Consider the following 5,474-nt stretch of genomic DNA (forward strand, 5'->3'; position numbering starts at 1 on the left):
TAGGACATGATGTGTTTGAAGAGAGAATTAAAAAACCCATGGAACTTTATATGCATGCTAATGGGAATGTTATTACTATGAATGCTTTGAACACCATTGTTGCTAATGCTATGGAAAATTCTAAGCTTGGGGAAGCTGGCTCTGATGAGCATGAACTTTTTAGTCCCCCAAGCATGGAGGAGAAAATTTACTTTGATGACACTTTGCCTCCCATTTATGATGATAGTGGTATTTGGGTGCCACCTACTATTGAGGATAAAGTTTATTATGATTATACTATGCCTCCTACATTTGATGATTATGGTGATGAGAATAATAATGATAGCTACTTTGTTGAATTTGCTCCCACTACAATTAATAAGAATGACTATGCTTATGTTGGGAGTAGTAATTATTTTATGCATGAGACTCATGATAAGAATGCTTTATGTGATAGCTATATTGTTGAGTTTGCTCATGATGCTACTGAAAGTTATTATGAGAGAGGAAAATATGGTTGTAGAAATTTTCATGTTACTAAAACACCTCTCTATGTGCTGAAATTTTTGAAGCTACACTTGTTCTATCTTCCTATGCTTGTCACTTTGCTCTTCATGAACTTGTTTATTTACAAGATTCCTATGCATAGGAAGCATGTTAGACTTAAATGTGTTTTGAATTTGCCTCTTGATGCTCTCTTTTTCTTCAAATACCATTTCTTGCGAGTGCATCATCAAAACTGCTGAGCCCATCTTAATGGCTATAAAGAAAGAACTTCTTGGGAGATAACCCATGTGTTATTTTGCTACAGTACTTTGTTTTATTTTGTGTCTTGGAAGTTGTTTACTACTGTAGCAACCTCTCCTTATCTTAGTTTTGTGTTTTGTTGTGCCAAGTTAAGCCGTTGATAGAAAAGTAAGTACTAGATTTGGATTACTGCACAGTTCCAGATTTCTTTGCTGTCACGAATCTGGGTCCACCTCCCTGTAGGTAGCTCAGAAAATTAAGCCAATTTACGTGCATGATCCTCAGATATGTACGCAACTTTCATTCAATTTGAGCATTTTCATTTGAGCAAGTCTGGTGCCATTTTAAAATTCGTCAATACGAACTGTTCTGTTTTGACAGATTCTGCCTTTTATTTCGCATTGCCTCTTTCGCTATGTTGGATGAATTTCTTTGATCCACTAATGTCCAGTAGCATTATGCAATGTCCAGAAGTGTTAAGAATGATTGTGTCACCTCTGAATATGTCAATTTATAATGTGCACTAACCCTCTAATGAGTTGTTTCGAGTTTGGTGTGGAGGAAGTTTTCAAGGATCAAGAGAGGAGTATGATGCAACATGATCAAGGAGAGTGAAAGCTCTAAGCTTGGGGATGCACCCGGTGGTTCACCCCTGCATATATCAAGAAGACTCAAGCGTCTAAGCTTGGGGATGCCCAAGGCATCCCCTTCTTCATCGACAACATTATCAGGTTCCTCCCCCGAAACTATATTTTTATTCCATCACATCTTATGTGCTTTTTCTTGGAGCGTCGGTTTGTTTTTGTTTTTTGTTTTGTTTGAATAAAATGGATCCTAGCATTCACTTTATGGGAAAGAGACACGCTCCGCTGTAGCATATGGACAAGTATGTCCTTGGTTTCTACTCATAGTATTCATGGCGAAGTTTCTCCTTCGTTAAATTGTTATATGGTTGGAATTGGAAAATGATACATGTAGTAATTGCTATAAATGTCTTGGGTAACGTGATACTTGGCAATTGTTGTGCTCATGATTAAGCTCTTGCATCATATGCTTTGCACCCATTAATGAAGAAATACATAGAGCATGCTAAAATTTGGTTTGCATATTTGGTTTCTCTAAGGTCTAGATAATTTCTAGTATTGAGTTTGAACAACAAGGAAGACGGTGTAGAGTCTTATAATGTTTTCAATATGTCTTTTATGTGAGTTTTGCTGCACCGGTTCATCCTTGTGTTTGTTTCAAATAAGCCTTGCTAGCCTAAACCTTGTATCGAGAGGGAATACTTCTCATGCATCCAAAATACTTGAGCCAACCACTATGCCATTTGTGTCCACCATACCTACCTATGCTACATGGTATTTTCCGCCATTCCAAAGTAAATTGCTTGAGTGCTACCTTTAAAATTCCATCATTCACCTTTGCAATATATAGCTCATGGGACAAATAGCTTAAAAACTATTGTGGTATTGAATATGTAATTATGCACTTTATCTCTTATTAAGTTGCTTGTTGTGCGATAACCATGTTTACTCGGGGAACGCCATCAACTCATTGTTGAATTTCATGTGAGTTGCTATGCATGTTCGTCTTGTCCGAAGTAAGGGCGATCTACTCGAGTTGAATGGTTTGAGCATGCATATTGTGAGAGAAGAACATTGGGCCGCTAACCGAAGCCATGTTCCATGGTGGAAGTTTCAGTTTTGGACAAACATCCTCAAATCTCTAATGAGAAAAGAATTAATTGTTGTTGAATGCTTAAAGCATTAAAAGAGGAGTCCATTATCCGTTGTCTATGTTGTCCCGGTATGGATGTCTAAGTTGAGAATAATCAAAAGCGAGAAATCCAAATGCGAGCTTTCTCCTTAGACCTTTGTACAGGCGGCATAGAGGTACCCCTTTGTGATACTTGGTTAAAGCATATGTATTGCGGTGATAATCCAGGTAGTCCAAGCTAATTAGGACAAGGTGCGGGCACTATTAGTACACTATGCATGAGGCTTGCAACTTATAAGATATAATTTACATGATGCATATGCTTTATTACTACCGTTGACAAAATTGTTTCATGTTTTCAAAATCAAAGCTCTAGCACAAATATAGCAATCGATGCTTTTCCTCTATGAGGACCATTCTTTTACTTTCAATGTTGAGTCAATTCACCTATTTCTCTCCACCTCAAGAAGCAAACACTTGTGTGAACTATGCATTGATTCCTACATACTTGCTTATTGCACTTATTATATTACTCTATGTTGACAATATCCATGAGATATACATGTTACAAGTTGAAAGCAACCGCTGAAACTTAATCTTCTTTTGTGTTGCTTCAATACCTTTACTTTGAATTATTGCTTTATGAGTTAACTCTTATGCAAGACTTATTGATGCTTGTCTTGAAGTGCTATTCATGAAAAGTCTTTGCTATATGATTCACTTGTTTACTCATGTCATACACATTGTTTTGATCGCTGCATTCACTACATATGCTTTACAAATAGTATGATCAAGATTATGATGGCATGTCACTCCGTAAATTATCCGTGTTATCGTTTTACCTGCTCGGGACGAGCAGAACTAAGCTTGGGGATGCTGATACGTCTCCGACGTATCGATAATTTCTTATGTTCCATGCCACATTATTGATGTTATCTACATGTTTTATGCACACTTTATGTCATATTCGTGCATTTTCTGGAACTAACCTATTAACAAGATGCCGAAGTGCCGATTGCTCGTTTTCTGCTGTTTTTGGTTTCAGAAATCCTAGTAAGGAAATATTCTCGGAATTGGACGAAATCAAAGCCCAGGGGCCTATTTTTCCACGGAGCTTCCAGAAGACCGAAGAACACACGAAGTGGGGCCACGAGGTGGCGACACCACGTGGCGGCGCGGCCCAGGGGGGGCCCGCGCCGCCCTATGGTGTGGCCCCCTCGTCTGGCCCCCGACTCTGCCCTTCCGCCTACAAATAGCCTCCGTGACGAAAACCCCAGTACCGAGAACCACGATACGGAAAACCTTCCAGAGACGCCGCCGCCGCCGATCCCATCTCGGGGGATCCAGGAGATCGCCTCCGGCACCCTGCCGGAGAGGGGAATCATCTCCCGGAGGACTCTACGCCGCCATGGTCGCCTCCGGTGTGATGTGTGAGTAGTCTACCCCTGGACTATGGGTCCATAGCAGTAGCTAGATGGTTGTCTTCTCCCCATTGTGCTATCATTGTCGGATCTTGTGAGCTGCCTAACATGATCAAGATCATCTATCCGTAATTCTATATGTTGCGTTTGTTGGGATCCGATGAATAGAGAATACTTGTTATGTTGATTATCAAAGTTATGCTTATGTGTTGTTTATGATCTTGCATGCTCTCCGTTACTAGTAGATGCTCTGGCCAAGTAGATGCTTGTAACTCCAAGAGGGAGTACTTATGCTCGATAGTGGGTTCATGCTCGCATTGACACCGGGACGGTGACGAGAAAGTTCTAAGGTTGTGTTGTGTTGTTGCCACTAGGGATAAAACATTGATGCTATGTCTAAGGATGTAGTTGTTGATTACATTACGCACCATACTTAATGCAATTGTCCGTTGCTTGCAACTTAATACCGGAAGGGGTTCGGATGATAACCTCGAAGGTGGACTTTTTAGGCATAGATGCGGTTGGATGGCGGTCTATGTACTTTGTCGTAATGCCCAATTAAATCTCACTATACTCATCATGATATGTATGTGCATTGTCATGCTCTCTTTATTTGTCAATTGCCCAACTGTAATTTGTTCACCCAACATGCTGTTCGTCTTATGGGAGAGACACCTCTAGTGAACTCGTGGACCCCGGTCCAATTCTCTTTATTGAAATACAATCTACTCGCAATACTTGTTCTACTCGTTTTCTCGCAAACAATCATCTTCCACACAATTCGGTTAACTCTTTGTTACAGCAAGCCGGTGAGATTGACAACCTCACTGTTTCGTTGGGGCAAAGTATCTTGGTTGTGTTGTGCGGGTTCCATGTTGGCGCCGGAATCACTTGGTGTTGCGCCGCACTACATCTCGCCGCCATCAACCTTCAACGTGCTTCTTGGCTCCTCCTGGTTCGATAAACCTTGGTTTCTTTCTGAGGGAAAACTTGCTGCTGTGCGCATCATACCTTCCTCTTGGGGTTGCCCAACGAACGTGTGAAATACACGCCATCACCCAGGACATGTGATCCACCTCCCATCTCTAAACGCTTCTGCTTGCCCTCCTCGTGCTTCCGGGCGTACTCGGCGGATGTCCACCATATGACCATCGCAAGAAAGCACGCCTTGTCTTCCCCGACGTGCCGAGGAGGGTTCTACATACACAAGATAGACCCATTATTAGAACATAAACTACATGAAAATGCGGAAATAAAGAACACATCGATGCTAATACCTGCAGGTACCGCCACGGTGCCATGAGCGTATCCCGACAATCAGCCTTACTCATCCAAACTTTGCGCTCGGCGTGCCGAGTCGCGGACGCATCTGGACACGTGCCTCGTAGTGCATGCCAGTCACCCTCACCCTGCACAACTCGTGTAAGATAACGTCGCACGCAATTTCCTTGCCCTCAGCCCTCGTGAAGTATTTCTGCAACCATGCACATAGGTAAAACAAGAGGAATTAGAGCAACTATTGGTAGTCAAGAAGTGTTTGAATGCTAAGAAGTCAAAAGTCACGTACCCGTAAAGGTGCTGTTTTGATTTATATGGAAGTCGTTCTTTAAC

The sequence above is a fragment of the Lolium rigidum genome, chromosome 5 (genome assembly GCF_022539505.1).
Source record: "Lolium rigidum isolate FL_2022 chromosome 5, APGP_CSIRO_Lrig_0.1, whole genome shotgun sequence".
In the NCBI taxonomy this organism is placed as follows: Eukaryota; Viridiplantae; Streptophyta; class Magnoliopsida; order Poales; family Poaceae; genus Lolium; species Lolium rigidum.